Source organism: Ovis canadensis, chromosome 8, assembly GCF_042477335.2.
Source record: "Ovis canadensis isolate MfBH-ARS-UI-01 breed Bighorn chromosome 8, ARS-UI_OviCan_v2, whole genome shotgun sequence".
Taxonomy (NCBI): Eukaryota; Metazoa; Chordata; class Mammalia; order Artiodactyla; family Bovidae; genus Ovis; species Ovis canadensis.
The window spans coordinates 80,687,483-80,707,527 of NC_091252.1; the positions used below are offsets into that span (position 1 = coordinate 80,687,483).

Below are 20,045 nucleotides of genomic sequence, written 5' to 3' on the forward strand. Positions count from 1 at the left end.
TAAGCCAGAAAGAAAAACACTAATACAGTATACTAACACATATATATGGAATTTATAAAGATGGTAATGATAACCCTGTATGTGAGACAGCAAAAGAGACACAGATGTATAGAATGGACTTTTGGACTCTGAGGGTGAGGGAGAGGGTGGAATGATTTGTGAGAATGGCACTGAAACATGTATACTATCATGTAAAAAATGAATTGCCAGTCTATGTTCGATACAGGATACAGGATGCTTGGGGCTGGTGCACAGGGATGATCCAGAGAGATGATATGGAGTGGGAGGTGGGAGGGGTTTCAGGATTGGGAACTCATGTACACCCGTGGTGGATTCAAGTCAATGTATGGCAAAACCAATATAGTATTGAAAAGTAAAATAAAGTAAAAATAAAAATTAAAAAAAATATGAGATGTGAATTTTACTTAAATTAACAGAGACAAATTCATTTCCAAGTTATCAGGTGGCACATAATGGTGCCCTAATATACTCACTCACATAGAGGTAGACCAGCTCAGGACACTGGGTGGATTCCCTTAGTATATGGATTCCTCATATTTTTACAAGTTGAGTTGAAAAATCACAGAGTATTTCTACCTTAAATAGTAGAACTGTAATCTCAGTCTTTACTGTGGCAAGGCAGTTTTCTATTACTTGAGGCTGTAACTTTAAGACATGATCTGCTCTTGGAGTGATATAACCTTGTTCTAATCATTAGTTGTTTTCAGCCAAATTGAGCAGAGACTGATTATGGTTGCAGTCTTGTAACCAAGATGTAGCAGGTTGTTTATCCTTCAAATTTAGAATAACATTGCTTGATTATTCATGCATGCAATTTTATAGCAACAACATAGCATTTGAGCATCATGAAACTCTTAACCATATGAGTGGCAAGAGAAGGTACCTGTGGCCGGCTCTTTCCGTGTAATATAATGGCCAAATGCCAAAGTGGAAAACAAAATTCATAATGATGGGAAATATGAGAGAACCATTTAACATTCTATAATCAGATCGTTAAATTGAGAAGATGAGTCATGATTTTAGTTGGTCTTATTTTTCATTACAACAGAAAATAGAACAAAAGAGATCATGACTGTCACCTCTTTATATTATCTACCTCCAGCCCTACTCCCTCCCCTTTTCTATATCTTGAAAGAAAGTGGAAGTAAAAGTCACTCAGTCATGTCTGAATCTTTGCAACCAGGCCAGAATACTGCAGTGGGTAGATTTCCCTTCTCCAGGGATCGAACCCAGGTCTCCTGCATTGCAGGCAGATTCTTTCTTTTTAATTTTTTAAAAATATAAATTTATTTATTTTAATTGGAAGTTAATTACTTTACAATATTTACAAGCTGAGCCACAAGGAAAGCCCAAGAATACTGAAGTGGCTAGCCGATGCCTTCTCCACGGGATCGTCCCAACCCAGGATTTGAACTGCACTGCAGGCAGATTCTTTATCAACTGAGTTATCAGGGAAGCCCCCTTCTATGTCATAGTTGGAATCAAGCTACTTGTTGCCTACCCCGCTATATGCCAGGCTTGGCAGGATTTCCATTGAAGTCATATCTGAAAAGTGAGGGCTACAATAACACTGCTCAATCAAAATGCCTTAAAAAACTCAGTGGAATGGCAGGAAGCATCTCAAGAATGAAGAACAAATTCAGAACTACAGAATCCCTTGCTCTAAATTGCCTTTCTAGGCACAAGACTAGGCCAGTTGTTGTTTTGGGGTATTTGGCCAGCTCTTCCATGGGCAATGGGCTTCCCTAGTGGCTCAATTGGTAAAGAATCTGCTTGTAAGGTAGGAGACCAAGGTTCAATCCCTGGGTAGGGAAGATCCCCTGGAGAAGGAAATAGCAACCCACTCCAGTACTCTTGCCTAGAGCATTTCATAGGCCGAGGAGCTGGGCAAGCTACAGTCCATGGGATTGCAAAGAGTCAGACACGATGGTGAGACTAACTTTCATGTTCCCTTTTTTTTGCATGAGTGTTGCTTCCGAGCTTTCCCAGTTTTCAGGGATCTGTCCCAGGAAAGGACTCCCTACTCTTCTTTGCATCAGAGGAGTTACCACTGATGTGCATCATCCAATGTGTAGTTGGTGTTGGGGGCTTGCCTTGAAAAGAGGGAAGAGGTGTTCATTTGTCATTTACTCTAATTCATCAAAGTTTAGGGAAATAGGGTATTGTTTGCTGGTGATGTCTTATTAAACAAAATACAATTCTGTGAAGCGAACAAAGACTTATAACTGTTAATCCACAAGCAATTCAAGGAATTAGTATATTCCACTGAGAAGAAATACTTGTGGATTTAGAAATACAGGAAAACTGCTACAAGGTTTTGAAAGTCCATACATACTATAAACTCAATGTTATTAAACCTTACTATTGAAAGCAGCATTCCCAAGTGAAAATAATATCTGGCTAGGATGATTTGACTTTCATGAATGAGAGAAGGGGCGGATATAGCTGAAAATAAAATCAGAGCATTGAAAATCATCCAGAGCACATCGGTTTTTTTTTTTTTTTTAGCTTTGTTCTTCCTGTATCCATAGATAATTATAAAAAGTCTAAGAAAGGAAATCTTTTTGCTATGTATTTCAGAAAAGTTTCTATTCTGTAGGGAATTCTGCTTCTACTTAAGTATTTGAATGATACTCAACATTTATTGTTGAATTTTTTCCCTGAAGTTTTAAATCAAATTTTTAAGCTGTTTCTCCATATACCCCAAACCTCTCTGACTAGGAAACAAGTTCTTACCAGTGATTATTTTGTATTACTCCCATTGTCATAGAAGCCAATGATAATTCCAGAACTCAAGGATTCTAACAAAATCCCCAGCAGATCTCAGCAGAGAGGGGCAATGTTGCTAAATCTTACTTAAGCCCAAGTTTCCCTGAGTGTGTATATTTCCAAGTAATGAGCTATATGAGCAACAAACTGTGAAAACTGAAAATATGTGAACAGAATTTCATGTTGGGAAGAAAGAAAATTTATAATGATGACAATCTGATCTTTCTTTAATTATCTGCATAAAATGGTGTAGTTTTGTATTTTATAATATAAACAGAACTCAGTCTTACCAATGAAAACATGTCTTATATGAACATTCAAATCAAGCATTTTGCAGATCAGCTGGAGGAAGAAACAGAAGTCAGGGATGGGAGATGTGTGAATCGTAGGGTCAGTACATTTGGGAAGAGGGTCTGGGTGAGCTTTCCCCACCACCAGAAGGGCTTTGACTTCACTTAGGTCTCCTCCATCAAGACTTTATGGCATGGAGGTGCTGGTAAACTTAGCTCAGTGTCCACAGTGGCTGCCCACTGCTTGTATCTGATACCTGCTGGTGGAAAACAAAACAAAACAAAACACAAAACCGTTCACTGAAAGCTCCTAGGACACAGGACATCAATGTCCTTATTTTATTTTTAGGAAGGAAAAAGGTAATAAGCTATGCATCTATGTAATAAGGGCTTTCCTGCTAGCTCCGTTGGTAAAGAATCTGCTTGCAGGAGACCCCAGTTTGATTCCTGGGTTGGGAAGATCTGCTGGAGAAGGGATAGGCTACCCTCTCCAGTATTCTTGGGCTTCCCTTGTGGCTCAGCTGGTAAAGAATCCACCTGCAATGCGAGAGACCTGAGTTTGATCCCTGAGTTGGGAAGATCCCCTGGAGAAGGGAAAGGCTACCCACTCCAGTATTCTTGCCTGGAGAACTCCATGGACTATGTCATCCATGGGATTGGCAAAGAGTCATACACGACTGAGTGACTTTCACTTATTCTCCATAGTAGATGAATCAGTAGAAGTTTATCAATGGGAGGGCTTTAATCCTTATAACTTGTTTTATATGTCTAGTGAATGCTGATATTGTTATTTTTGTTGTTATTCAGTCACTAAGTTGCGTCTGACACTTTGCTATTCCACAACTGCAGCATGCCAGGCTTCCCTGTTCTTCACTATCTTTCAGAGTTTTCTCAAATTCATGTCCATTGAGCCCATGATGCCATCCAACCATCTCATCCTCTGTCACCTCCTCCTCCTGCTTTCAATCTTTCCCAGCATCAGGGTCTTTCCCAGTAAGTTGGTTTTTCACATCAGGTGGCCAAAGTATTGGAGCTTCAAATTCAGCATCCGTTCTTCCAATGAGTATTCAGTGTTGATTTCCTTTAGGATTGACTGGTCTGATCTCCTTGAGGTCCAAGGGACTCTCAGGAGTCTTATCCAGCACCACAGTTTGAAAGCATCAATTATTTGGTGCTCAGCCTTCCTTATGGTTCAACTCTCACATCCATACATGACTACTGGAAAAGCCATAGCTTTGACTAGATGGATCTTTGTGGGCAAAGTGATATCTCTGCTTTTTAATATGCTGTCTAGCTTTGTCATAACTTTTCTTCCAAGGAACAAGTGTCTTTTAATTTCGTGGCTGCAGTCTAACATTTGAGGTCATCCAAAGGAGCCAGGCTCAATCACAATGGTTTTCAGCTAAAAGTCATATTTGTTAAGTCCACTGAAACTGTGACCCACATAGTCCTGTCTCAGAACCATGAAATTTATGCAATTCTCAGGAATACTTCCTACATCTCTCATATTTACACCTTACTTCCTACATACTTACACCTACCTTCTACGTATCTCTCAATTCATTTTGTGCCAGTCTCTCAGACAACCTGAACTCCCCCTCCAGCCTCTTTCCCATTGAGCTGACTTCTACCTGAATCCCTGTCCCTTGATTCAGCATCATCAAAGCCCCAGTCACCTGGTGGAAAGAGCCTTTGATCGATAAGGAGGGCCAACAAGGGACTGAGCAGAGAGAAGCCTTTTTAGGTGTCAGGGAAGAATAAAGACCAAGAATCGTCATAGGTAAATTGTGCCCCTTCTCATATTGCACAATTATATTGTTTTATGAACACCAGTGGGCTTCCCAGGTTGCACTAGTGGTAAAGGACCTGCCTGCCAATGCAGAAGAGATAATAGAAGATAGCTTGATCCTTGGGTCGGGAAGAATCCTGGAGGAGGGCATGGCAATCCACTCCAGTAATTTTGCCTGGAGAATCCCATGGACAGAAGAGTCTAGCAGGCTATGGTCTATAGGATTGCAAACAGACACTACTGAAGCAGCTTAGCACACATGCACACATGAACACCAGCACTGGTGGAATAGACATTGATGTGGGAGCAAGAAAGAGAGGGAAGAGAAAAAGATAATTTTAGAAGCATATATTACAGAGGAAAGGAACTCACATACATTCTCATATATTCAAAATCTAGATGGCACAGAAGTGAACACTGAAAAATCTCCCATCTCTTTCCCCAGCCACACTCTTTCCCTTTGTAGAGGCAACCAATTGCTATCAATTTCAAGTGTTATCCTTTCAGAGATGTTAGGCAGATACAAATGAACATATGTTCTTTCCTCCACTTCCTTTTAGCCAAATGGTAGCACTCTACACAGGCTGTTCTGCACCTTGCTCTTTTCTGCCATCAATTTAACTTGGAGATTGCATCCTCTCTGTACCCAGAACACTTTCTCATTTCTGTGAGTGGATAGGATCCAAATGTGTGTGTTAAATAGGGAAGGAACAGTATATGACACCTGTGCTTGTCCCACCTGAATTTTGAAACGTCTGTGAGAACACCGTGCAAAGCAGATGAAGAAGAAAATATATACATGTATTACTGGTAAAGCTGATGCTGGAGAATGCAGCTCAGATACACAATGACAATGATTTCCTGACGCCAAACCTTCGAATAAGACAGACTTACCAATTCTACCAACTTAGTGAGAAGTACTCAGAGTCATGATCTGATGAAACAGACATAAATATGGAGCAGTTAGATCCCAAAAAGAAAGACGGGCAAACAGATCAGGAGCACTGGCAGTTTCTCACTCAAACTCAATAATTAGGCAACCCACTTCAGGAAACAGTGGGGCAAGACATAAGAACATTAAGGAAAAACTCTTACTATTGAAAACCAAAAGTATATGACAGTAACATTTCTCCACACCCCAACATTATGAATGTACTCTAATTTAGTTAACCTGTCTCTTATTGATAGACACCAGAGGTGCTTCCAATCTTTTATTATTACTATTACAAAATGCAATGTATATGAATTTTCAGTCTTATGCTATTACAAAATATATCATGGATATGAATATTCAAAAATGAATACCATTCTGCACATAAAATTTCACACATATGGGATTATATCAGAATGATGAATTCCTGGAGGTGAAACTGCTGGGTGAAAAGAATACGTGCATTTAACATTTTGTGAGATATTCTCAAATTGCCCTATATGGAGGTTACAGCAACACCCTTAGAAATGTGTGAAAGGATCTGTTTCTCCACATTTTTCAACAGGATGTGTTAGTAAGACCTTCTAATCTTTTCCACCATAATACACAAAATGTAGTGTCTTTAAAACATCATCATTTATTTTCTTTTATTATGAGTAAGATTAAATATCTTTTCTTAATTTTAAGAGCTATTTTCATTTTTGCATATGAACTGTCTCTTGACCTTCTATGTCCCCTTTTCCTATTGGATGCTCATGGATCTTTTAAACAGACTTTATTTTTTTGAACAGTTATAGGTTTACAGTAGAACTGAGTGGAAGTCAAAGAGAGTTCCACAAACCCTCTATTCCCACATATATATAGTTTCCTCTATTATCAACAGCCTTTTGTGGGTATTTTTATATTAATCTGTAGACACTGTTTACACTTCAGAAAAATTTTAACTATGATACAAATTGCAAATCTTCTAGGTGGTTGCATTCTTTTGACTGCTTATAGTAGTTTAGCAATGTTGAATTTATTTTTAGCATAGTCTAGTTTACTTTTCTGTTATGTTTTCTGAGTTTTATGCTGTTCTTAAAAGAGCCTTCTCTACTCTTTAATTATTAAAAAGTTCCCCCCTTCAAGTGTTCTATGGTTTCATTTTTGGTTTGTATTAAAATATTTGAAAAATATGAATCCAACAGGTAAGGATCCAACTTTTTTTTTTCTAGATGAGTACCTAATATCCTTTATTAATGAATCCATATTTTCTTCACTGACTTGAAATTCTAAAATTATTGGTCTCAGATTAATAGGGTCAAATAAATGAATGGGTTAAACATGTAGATAAAGACCCTCAAATCAACAATCATCTATTTGAAATATTGTTCATGTTAGTTCCTCTCAACACTCTAAGAAATTTTTCTGGATTCAAATTCCTACTCATCCATTTAGTAGTTGCAAAACTATAGGCAAGTGAACATTTCTGAGAATATGGCTTTGAGTTTGTTGTGGGAATTACATGAGAGAATGTTTAAAATTTGGTAACATACAGCTGTCATGAATATTAATTTATTGTTTAATTCTTGTCAGGTCTTTTTCAGCCCATTCTCCTACTCTCTCCTCTGCAGTGACTTCTGGCCATGGATAAAAATGGCACAGTCCTCTTGAGCTTATGAACCCCCAAAGGAATAGCCAAGATACTTTAGAAAACTTTTCCATGGAAACGCTGAAGTAGAGATGGGTCTGTCCAGGTTACCTGGGGGCATATTTATATGATTCCCAGGGCTGAGCTTAGATACAGTTTGTAGAAATTATGTTCATGAAAGGGACTGGGAGGAATATAATTTTCTGTCTAATTTTCATGAGGTCTTTCAACTCAGCCACTATAAATATACCAGCCATATTCTCAAATATATTCAGAAAAGCAGGTTGGCTGATATTTCTTGGTGCCAAATTCTAAAAAGTAAAAATGACCAGAACTTCTTTTGGTATTCACAAACTTTCTTGTTCTTGCTTTAGTCTTTCTTTGTCCCTTGTGGAAATGAAAAATAGCTGATTACCTTCTGTTGCTTCATATTCCAAAAAGTAATTATTAACTGTATCTCAGCCTGGTATTATAAAAATATCACTTTATTTAATGTTTCTCTGAATGTTCCTAGAAGATTATTCAGGTAGGGAAAAATGAGGGCACTAGAACAATTACAATAGTAAAACCAGAGGTAAGTTAATCACAGTGAAACAAAAAAATGAATAATCATTAGTGGCTGATGAGTGCACTCTGTAAGGAATTCAATATTCTGAATTTTTAATTACCCTTAGATGCTAATTCTTGACAAAATACAGCATTTGGAGATAATACCAGTAGATATTGCATGGTAATTATGAAATATAATTTGATGCACTGAGGATTTGAGAGTTTTGGTGTATTCATGATGAAAGGCAAAATGTGTTTTGATATTTTGATGCTTATTTCTACTTTCTGTTAGTGACTCAGACAGAATCAGAAAATCATAGAATTTCAACACTGGAATAGACACAATAGATCATCTTGTTCCAGCTGCCTGGCTTTACAGATGAGGAAACTAAAAATTCAGAGATGAAGAGGAATTTGCCCATGTTATCCAGACTCTTGATGGCCAAGCAGGGGGTTGTACTTAGCACTGGCTTTTAGTCTAGCACTGATTTCGTATTTCTTTTTTAAAGTAAACACTTATTTCAGAGACAGTGGTATTACATGTATTTTACACTAATTTTTTTCTTCACTCTACATATGACACAGGTTTTAATAGCATTTTCTGGCATACAGTGTATCTATGCAAAGATTATCCCACCTAGATTTTCCAGACAGTTTCACTTTCAAGTCCTGTTTTTACTTGAAGTACAAGTGAAGCCTGGATGCAGAATCAACCTTGCTACTACCTTGCATATAGCATATTATCTGTAAAGGTCTCTTGATGGATATCATAGCATCACTGATTGGGTCAAGCAACCAACTTCCCCATAAAAACTCAACCATAGAAGTGATACCACCATGTGTTCAGTTTAGCATTCCTATTAGTTAGTGGTAGTAGCTCAGTCATGTCCAACTCTCTAGAACTTCGTGGACTGTAGAGTGCCAGGCTCCTCTGTCCATGGAATTCTCCAGGCAAGAATACTGGGGTGGGTAACCCTTCCCTTCTCCAGGGGATCTTCCCAACCCAGGGATCAAACCCAGGTTTCCTGCACTGCAGGCAGATTCTTTACCATCTGAGCCACCAGGGAAGCCCACACAGTATGCCGGGGGCAACAAAACAAAACAGAAGCCCCATTTGAAAAACGTGCTCTGTAAATAACAAGCCTTGTTTTAAACCTGTATTGGGAATCTTAATTTCCAAAGCAAATCTTTAAACTATATGCTTCATGTCAAGTGGGGATTGACTCTGGACAATGATTCCAGGCTATTGTTCCAGAAAGGACAGTGAATGAATGGTCTGTGAGAGGCGATTTTGCATGCTGAAGTCCTGGAGACAAAGGGGGCTGCTGCTGCTTTCAGAGTTTCAGCACGGCAATCTTTTTCTCTTGTCTGAAGATTCAGCATTTTCAGGCCTGATAGACAAGTTGAAGATGCCAGAGAAGATTATATATATATATATATGCCATATACTATATACATACATACATATATGGCATATATATGTATATAGTATATGGCATATATATATATATATATATATATATATATATATATGGCAAATCAGGTAGGAATTATCTGCTGGATGTGAGTAGTAGGTATTGACACTGACTAACATCCTGTTTACAACTGCCCCCATGTATGTATTCCCGTCCTTCCCTGAAGGACACCAAGCCCTTCTTTCAATCCATCACAGAGTCCTCACTAGAAGGAAAGAACAGAGAAAGGGTTTGCAGTGATGTCTAGCCATTCCTTCCGGCCAGTCTAGAGGAGGCTGTTCGTGGTCCCTGGTGTGTGCAGGGATGCGATCATAAACGGGCCCAATCTCTGTTATACTGCAAACTGACTCCTTGGGGATGGCTTCTTCTCTGTTACCTGCCTCTGACATGGGATGAGAAAGAGGAGTGCAAAGTATGGAAGGAGAGGGGTTTCTCTTCCCAACCCTCATCCAAATGATATTCTATTTGAGAAACTTGCTTACTGTTGAGTCAGTATGAACCAAATGTGTGTTGTAAGGCAGAGGCCACTGTCACGTGACAGCATAAAGGTATGATTTATATTCCACTGTAGGGAGCTTCCCAGGTGGTACAGTTGGTAAAAAATCTGCCTGCCAACCCAGGAGACTCAAGAGATGGGGGTTTGATCCTTGGGTTGGGAAAATCCCCCAGAGTAGGAAATGGCGACCCATGCCAGCAGTCTTGCCTGGAGAATCCCATGAACAGAGGAGCCTGGCGGGCTACAGTCCATGGGGTCGCAAGAGCCAAACACGACTGAGTGAAGGGTATTTGATATGACTGCCTGATCATGAGAAGCCTGGCTCTGGGCCCTGCCTGCCTTGGTCTTGGTGTTTCTGTTACTGGAGCAAGAACCCTGGCGGTCATGCTCTCAAATTCCATACTTAGACTGCAATTGCTAAAGACACAGAAGGTATACAGCTGTCTCCAGAATGCAAATAGGAAACTGAATCCTTCACCCTTATTTTTATTCCCTTCTACTTTCACACACACACACACACACACACACACACACACACACAAGGCAGTGCCAAATTTTACCTTTCAAGGACAATACATCACACAACAGATATAATTTCTGTCATTTTAAATATAGTTAATTTGCATAAAATTTTTACATACACATTCAAAGTATATTTTACAAATGTGCATACACCTTTTTTCCTTTTTTACAAAACTATATCATATGAAGTAGAATAACACTTTATGAAGATGCATGGTCTATTTCTGAGAATCCAGGCAGCCTCTTATGTATAACAAGTAATCTTATCACCCTGTATGTCCTTGCCTTTATCTATCTTAATGGGGAATAGCAGGGTGTTCAGGTAAGTAGTTTTTATGGTTGAATCATAGGAATTTATGTAATGTATAGAAGAAGCATTCTTACTGTTCTTCTGACCTATTAACCTCCTCTAAATTTATCAGTTCAAGGGAAAGGAGAAAATTTAAAAAAAAAAAAGAATTTTCTTCTACAGGAGGAATTGGATTCAAACTCCAGCTTTGAGAATTAATGTTATTTGGGGGAAAATATTTTTGTTTACAAATGCCAAAATCCAGGCCAACATGGGCATGGTGCATAGAGGAAAATTTCATTCCTTTAGCAGCAGGAAGATCAACCTACCTTTCATTGGTCTAAGCGGCTTAGGTGACTGATTAAAAGCATCAGAAATTGCCCACATGATTTTTTTTCCAAAAATGGATAAAATCTATCCTTTGGGTACAAATATATCTTATGACAGAATAAGTCCAAATGACCAGAAATATAAAATGTTCTTTTAGCAAGACATTTTTTTGTGTGTAATAAGTAGGAAGGAGTTACCAGAAATTTAACAGAGTAAAGAGAGATTGAAAAGTCCAGCTTCAGATAAGTCTCCCTGACTGTAGGATGGAGCTGTGCACAGTCCAGCAGGCAAGGTGACCTTGCCTCTTCTCCTTCTGCTGTTAACACCAATGTTCAAAACCCATGGGCCTTGCACGTGTACCACACGGAAGGTACTGTTGGTAAATGTTTTATGGCCAGTGTGCACCTTCCTGAAAATACTGCAGGATCACACACAAATGAAAACACCATGCAGTATCTGTAGCATACATATATCTAGATGCTTTACCCGAAGACCAAGATTTGTGTTTCAGAACCAAAATGATCATTCTTCTTCCTATGTCTCTTTTCTTTTTTTTTGAAAAATTACATTTAAATTTAAAAAGCATGAAGAAAAAATACAGTGAACGTTTGTTATCCAACACCCAAAATAAGAGAGAGAGAAAAAAAAGGATTACCTAGTTCTCTTTAAAGAGAACCATTCTTTTGTTCTTTCATCAAACAATGGTAATGATAAATGGAAGCACTTCCTGTTCAGGTACTCTTACTTGGCAACTAAAATAGTGGTATTTCAACTTTTGTCTGTGTCCTCTATTTAACTGGAGTGTGAAACCATGAATACCAGGCAGACAGGAGGGCCTATAGCAGTGTAGACCTGAGGACGAATGTGTGATAAAACACAGGCCTCAAAGACTAGCCCCAGATCTCACTCTTTTCAACCTAGGACCCACCCTGACCAAGGAACTAATTTTTCTTCAAATATTGGACAACATGATTTGGACACAAAGAGTAAACAGGTACAGCAGTGGATCGAAACATCGTATCGAGTCTAGATTACAGTAAAGGGAAGAGTGTGGACGAGCCTAAGAACAAAATGGTAAGTGAAAACAGGCCTGAGTGACTGCTTGTGTCTTTTTGTTTTCTGATCTTGCAAGTACAATTGTAGAAAACCTGGAAAACATAAAGGCAGAGAAAAGTAACTACTAATTCTGTCCAGTCTTGGTAGCAGCTTTCTAACTCCGTTTTCAAAATGCAAAATGTATACAGCTTTTTTCCACCATAATGTAAGTACTTCGTCATATGAGAACACTACTTCCTAACTTAAGGGCTATATACTATTCTACTTCACAGACTGTAGAGGGTCTAACATTTAAATAGGAAAACTAGAAACTGTATGGATTCATCTTTTTAAGTCCGATTCCTCTCTATAAATGCCTATGAGAAGCATTCAAGTCAAATTCTTCTAGAAAGTGTCAGTTTACAGTCCCAGGATAAGTCTGGAGGATTTGGCTTTTGGAGTTACACAGCTTAGCAGCCAATAAAGGCAGCATTTACTCCAGTGGTTTTCAGCCCTAGCTCCAGGCTAGAGTGACCCATGCCCTGGGCCCAGTCCAGCACACCCAGAATCTCTAGTACCACGTGTCTGTCTTTTTCTAACCAGTTCAATGACTCTGTGAAGGACGGTTGGGAATAGCACTGGGCTGACAACCTGGGGGGATAAGGGGGCCCTGCCAGTGCCCAAACCCACCGCTCTGCACTTTTTGTGAGAGGGTGATCTGGGTCAAACACAGCCTCTCTGGTGCCATGACAGAGGATTCAAAACTATCAAGCCTTTAGCGCATTGGCCTAGTTACATGGAGTTTGTATAACCACCTGGTTATTATACAGGTTTCCATCAGCTTAACCAGGTCTATATGATTTGACTTAGCAAATCCCTTATATAGCAATTCAAGAATGCTGGCTTTTATGGGTATTAGATAAGCATTAACACCAGAAAGAACAAGAGGTGTTGGTTTTATACTATCCTTTTGTTTCCTCTTCTAGGAGGAGGCATGTAAAGATTCATCCAGACCATGTCTGGAATTGCAACCTTCTCATCCAGGCCACAGCCCATCAGAGGGGGCAAGGTTGTGATGTGTGTTCTTCTTCCCTAGAGCAAAAAGGAGGGAGAGCATCTCCAGGCACCCCGGGAGGAGACGCTCTGAAATGGGAAAGACGAGAAAGATGGAGCATCAGGTGTCCTGCCCCAGTGACTTAAACAAACACGTGCTTCTGGGAGAGAGAACTGAGCTGGCTGGTCTGTGGACCTCCACACAGCACAGTCGGGTGTGCAGCTGCGGTCAGCATGGTGACGCGGAAAGCGTGTGGCCTTCCATGCAGCTCGGCAGCTCCCCGTTTCTGGGCATGGCACAGCCAGGCCCTGTGTCCTCTTCGGAGGGAGGTACACACTGAGTGTAGAGGCCAGGCTCCACTTCTCACCAGACGGCGTCACTTTGGTTTCCTTCCTGTCAGGGTCACACACACCAGCATGACTGCTGAGGCTCTGCTTCATGGCAAAGGTCTTGCCACAACCAGCATGCTCGCACACGAAAGGGCACCGTTCCTCGTGGAAGGAGAGAATATGGCTCTGGAGGGTGAACACAGTGGTGTAGGTGTGGCCGCAGCCTTCCTGTGGACACCGGCACAAGTTCTGCTCGGAGGCGTGCATCCTCATATGCTGCTTTAGGATGTCCTTGCACTTAAATGTTTTTCTGGCACACGCCACAGACTATGTCCTCTTTATGGGACTCTCTCACATGTTTTAGAAGCTCTGTCCATGTTTTTGCCACAAAAGAACATTATTTTCGACAGATATAGCCCTTGTGGGCATTCCTTTGCTGCTTCAGACTGCTGGGGGAGGAAAAGTGTTTTCCACATCCCTCGTGGGCACACTTGAACAGCGGCTCGTTGGTGTGCTGGCAATGGTGGATTTTCAGTTGCTGATGGGTCTTCTCACAACCTTTGAAACTACACGCATATTGTTTTGCTGGTTTTACATGTTTGCATTCAAAATGTTTCTTAAAGTTTTATTTTGTGTTGAATTTCTGATCACAGCTGCTAGCTGTACAAAGGACTTTTTACGGGTGTGAACCAGGGCGTGGCGGCTGAGATTGTAGTCCCTGACCAAGGCCTTGCCATACCCTTCATCAGTTCAATTCAGTTAAGTTGCTCAGTCATGTCCAACTCTTTGTGAACCCATGAACACAGCACGCCATAACTCCCGGTCATCAACAACTCCTGGAGTTCACCCAAACTCATGTCCACTGAGTCAGTGATGCCATTCAACCATCTCATCCTCTGTTGTCCCCTTCTCCTCCTGCCCTCAATCTTTCCCAGCATCAGGGTCTTTTCAAATAAGTCAGCTCTTCGGCCAGCATCAGATGACCAAAGTATTGGAGTTTCAGCTTCAACATCAATCCTTCCAGTGACCACCCAAGACTGATCTCCTTTAGGATGGACTGGTTGGATCTCCTTTCAGTCCAAGGGACTCTCAAGCGTCTTCTCCAACACCACAGTTCAAAAGCATCAATTCTTCAGCGCCCAGCTTTCCTTATAGTCACAAACATAGGGTCTCTGCCCCACCCCCTCCCCACTTGCATAGAGGCGCGTCTAGCTTCCAAGCCTTGTTATAATTGGCGCTGCAGATGGGGAAGGGCCAGATGAACCTCGAGGGGCTCCCGGGGGTGGCGGGGCGGCAGGCAGGCCTTCTCGCTGACTGCAACGAATGGGTCTGTGATAGTCAGGGACGACACAGCTTCAGTGACAGAGGCCAGAGGTTCCAGGTTCCTGGGGGCCAAGAATTCAGCCACGTGCTAAGTCACGTGCGGCGAAACCAGTGACTATCGACCGCTTCCGCAGACCCTACGCCTGGGCCCGCTGCACTTCCGGGGGCGTGATCCCAGAGGGGCGGACTCTTCCTATGTCTCTTTCCTAAGTGAGATGGTGAAGAAAAAGGGCAGAGGTCTCTCCTCCAAGGTGGTTTTCAAATAAGAAGGTTAATTAGACATGGGGAGAGAAGCTAGAGGACCTTCCTTTCTCTCTGGAGCTAATCACCCACCGACCAAAGGCCTCCTCTCCTCGTCCATCTCATACTGACTCCAGAGATGCTGATAGAAGCAGGTCACATCCAGCTTTCAATTTCTGTTTTCAATTCCCTTGTCCTTATTGGCATGACATGGTGTACAAGTGTTGCCAGAGTTAATATATCATATTTTCTTACAACAAGTAGTGTTTGGTGTCTTCATATTTCTGTGACAGTTACAATGCTGACTACTTGTGAGTCTTCTTATTCTTTATTGGTTCAGCCAAGAAGACTGCAAGTATGCACTCTCTCTCACTAATCAAGGTCGATTTATTAGTTTTGATGGAGGAAAATGTAATTTCTAACTTCTCTGTGAGCAGAACTGATGAGAAGTCCTGATTTTATAACTCAGCAGTGCCATCCATGGTCGAAGGCATGGGTGCCACGTCAGCCTGCATTCAAATCCAGGTTCTGCCATGTTTTAGGAAGAAGTTGCTTCTCTGTCTCTGGTTTTTGTCTGTGTAACTTTTGTACTTTTTGAATTTTGTAATATGAACATACTTTACTTATTCAGAAAGAAATTAAAAAAAAAAAAAAAAGCCAAGCAGGTGTGACACCCAAGACATAGCAAAAGAGGAAAATCTGGAGGAGTTGGCTGGGTAATACCATAGTAATCAGGTCTGAGATGCAGAGATCCTACACTTGAGAATGAGAGGAAGGAGGGTGGGTTGATCAGAAAAGACAGCCCAGGTTTTGAAAAAGAGACAGGAGGAATGAGGTTGGGTTCCACTGTGGCAGCTGGTTGACATTTGTTTCAAGAAACAGGTTCTCCCATTGGGATTCTTCCTGTCAAATCCTCCTGCCCTCACTATCTGCTCTTTATTCCCACCTCTCTTTTCCACCCACCTTTATAGTTTCTTTGATAAATTCCAAATCAGGACTCAACTTCAGAAGCTTTGTCATCTTTCCATTCTCCATCTCACTAGGGACTTTCCAATGTATATGATCCCAGTATATTTGAAAGTTGTTTTTTTTTTTTTAAATCATAATTCCTCTCTTCTGTTACAGTGGAACCCAAGACTTTGTCCCTTCTAGCTACAGGAATATGGCAGGTTGTTTGCACAGAAGGCAGTAATATTGATACTCCTCTCATTCCTGAATCCACATCCTATGATTTGCAGCTTTTTCTGTGAGAAACTGGAGACTATTTCCTGGTGGTTAGAGCCTGGACTGGTTTCATGACTTGCTTTGACTAGTAGAATGTAGTGGAAGTGATGTTATGAGAACTCTGAAGCTTCTGTTCAACCCCTTTTGGGATGCTGCTCTGAGTCCACTATGTCGAAAAGCTGCGTCCACCATGTGGGAGAGAACCCAGATGCTCCCCTGTCAGACATATGTGAAGAACCATCTCAGATCAGAGTTGAGCTGCCAGGTGACTACAAGGGCATGAATGACCCCGGCCAGACCGGCGCACATTGCTGAGCGCCAGAATCATGAACAAATCAACAACTTATTTTAAGCCACCAAGTTTTGAGTGGTATGTTATGCAGAATAGAAAACTGAGGCAAGGCTTCTGATTAAATGTAGTGTTCAAACATTCCCTATGGTTTATCATTAGCTGCAGCTGGTAATTCACATACTGGTAGATAGCAGTCACAGTTAAGGAAGGAAATTGTAAGTGAGCGGGTGGAAGCCCTGGACCTGTACCTAATAGAGCTCTTTCTCCCCCAAAATAGCAGCATAATTGTTGGCAGAAGCTTTTCCCATAGATATTAATTTTTCACTTACTGAGAAAATAGATATATAGCAGAGATCACAAAATTTCATTCCTATCTTTTATTGGTGGTAAACATCTAGACTAAAGTGTACACTTCTCCTCAATTCTAGATCTTTTCTCCAACTATTTAGGAATGTAGGTGCCATAGACAAGGTTTTCTTGTCTGCAAAGTCTGGCTATGCCATCCTGAATTAGAAGAGAATGGGGGGTGAGTTGCTGTTACAATTGGTAGATGCAAAAGGGACCTGGAAGAGGGGGGGAGGCAAAGCAGGAGTGTACCTACACTGAGCTGGTGTTGCACCAAATGACCCATAAAGTCTAGAACCAAACCCAGCCCCAGGCAATCTGATTTGGGATTATTGTGGAGCAGGGCACAGACACTTAAACACACACAGGGGAAGATAGTTACATGAAAAAGTACAGTCCACTGGGTGAACAATGAAATGTGATGAAGCCTGGTGAGTAGAGAGTATATGCAGCATTTAAAGGGGGCACTCATACTCTGCTCTGTGAATTTCTTCAAATGAAAGCCCAGTGTTGCCAGGATTTCCAATTTTGGGGGAAGAAGCTAAAGATTTGGATTATCCCTTGATGTCACTAAAGTCTTAAATGTTAATTGACAATTTTAGAAGAATGTAAAATCCTAGGAAGACCACATAAATCATGTATATAGGACTCTTGTTTGTAACACCTGACAAATATAGTCAGAAATGATTCACTGTCTTTAACAGTTGATAAATTCACCATGTTGAACAACTGGTGTGTCCGCTACAGTTGCAGTGCTAACTAAGCCTATGCTTAACTGGATGTTAACTGTCAGTTGCTGGATTAGGAGGAAATGGGGAGGATACAGGGGCAAGCACTGGGAGGCTAGAGCCATTGGGAGTGTCTCAGGGCAGGTCCAGGGGTAATGGCTATTTTGTAACCAGTGCGGAATGATTTCAGTATCTTAACAAGGGGTAGCACCTACTGGTATGGCTCAGATTATCAACTCTGCAACAAAGAGAGTGAGTTCACAGTATCTGACATTTTTTTTCTTGTATTTTATTTTCAGTTTTATCATTAAAGGCAAAAAGATTAATGTAAAGTCTTGCTATTGAATATTATAGCTGTTTTGCTTTTATTCTCAAATAGCTTCTCTAGGGCCCAGCAATTGTCTCCACAGCAACTACTTCTGTTTTTATAAATCTTAGATTGTGAAGAGGTGAGAAGGAAGCAAGAGTAATGGCTAAATCTTTGCAACCCAAGATTTTATTTTAAACATGAAAAAGTTTGTAATAAAAGCTGGGATCTTTAGCCTTCCAATTTACAGCCATATCTTGAGTGCCCGAGTGCTGGTTATAACCTAGACAAATGAAATTTATAGCCCAATCCATCAGCTATTTATTAAACATGCACTGTGCATCCAGCACTTTGCTAGGTATTGTCAGGGATTCAAAAGGAAACCCAAGATCTAAAAGACCATCTCAATTTCAAAGAGAAACAAAGATACCACAGTGATAGTTGGATCAGTGTATGAGGAGGAAGTGGTTGATCTGAGTAGAACTGGGTGTTTAAAAATGATGACAGAAGAGCTTAGGAAAGCAGAAAAAATTGAACTCTAAGCTGACAAAGCTTATCTTCTTTCTCTGCTTACCAGGGTGTTTAACTTAAATCAGTTATTTCCCTTCCTATAGACATGGCCAGGGCTAGCGCCATCATGCTTTACAGTGCTGTTAGAAGCCCAAGTTTCCCAGGCCATTCTTCAGTATCCTGGTATATATACTGCTGAATATATGATTGAACCACCTGATTTCCATCCCATTCCAGTTCCCCACACCTTCCCACACATGTGAGTTGTTGCACGTTCGGTGGACAAAGTCAACAGCAACTGCCTCTAACAAGCCTCAGTCCCTTTTCTGGACATTGTCTTCATGATCTAGATAGAATTGAAATTAGTTACACCCTTGGAGTATTGCTTTCTTTGGAGTATCACCAAGTAAAATTCCCACCATTCCTCCACCATGTGCCTAGACCAGCAGGTGTTTATGCCCTCCTTGCTCTTCATTTACTTTCAATTTTTTTCTGTTCTTTTTTTATTAAGACAAAACAAAAACAATTAAACCAAAAACACAGATCTTAAAATCAGACTCTACCCTGTTGCCCTTGCTTTTTGCTGTCAGCACAGACTGACAGACTATACCTATGAATACTCTAAAACTGGACCATAGCCCTCTTCCTCATTATCACTCTGTTATCAGTCTGATCAATTTCAAATTCCAGGGAGAGGATTTCCCTACACATTAGCTCTTGTATTATAGCTTTGTGACCTCTTCAATAGTAATGATCTTTTTCTCCACATTACAGCCATCCACTTCGTGGATCTATTACAGATTTTGTTACCACCCTATATCTTACATCTCTGCACTCAATATTGGCAACCGACTTCTAACTTCCATCTCTTATACTTCTAGCTCCCTTTATCCAGCGTCTCCACTCCAGAAAACTTTCAAACTTGTGAGGACATCTCATCTGTTGACTATCAAATTTATTTTCTTTACTCTTCCTTACATTTCCTCACTCATAAAATATTTGTACACTGACATTAGAAGAAAATTCAGAGAGCTTTACTTGATATGAATCTTTTATTGAGTGAGAAATAGACTTTTGTGAACAGGGATGCTTCAAATCTGAAACTGGTATGAAGTTCAGAGGCACCATGTTCCGGGATGGCTTATAAAGTGAAAGTGAGAAAGCTGTTTAACTTTCAAAATGATTGGTTATTACAGTGGGGATTTCCAGATGGCAGGGGACTGGTTAAAAGTGATTATCTCATTTTATTTAAAAAGGTGACTAAAGTTTCACTTATGATTATCAGACATATATACAAGAAGTAATTTTTTCTCATGTTCATGAAATAAATTAAATTTTGCTTGCTGGTTTTGTCTGCCTAGGGTATCTTCAAACTAGGTCTCTATTTTATTTTATTTTAATATTAATATTTATCCTGTATCCTATTTAAAATATGAAACACCTCTTTGATCTCATTCCTACCTCCATCACCCCTGAAGTTGTCATAATAGTTTTTAATATTAATTTTTAAAATTTTAAAAACTCTAAAGTGAAAATGCATAATTTGCACTTTTAATACATATTTATG

The 20,045-nt window shown here is 40.3% G+C and overlaps 1 pseudogene; it reads right to left on the reverse strand.

The window, feature by feature from the left end:
• Positions 1-13,408: 13,408 nt before the first annotated feature.
• On the reverse strand, positions 13,409-16,107 carry LOC138444654 (transcription factor IIIA pseudogene; annotated as a pseudogene).
• Positions 16,108-20,045: the final 3,938 nt, after the last annotated feature.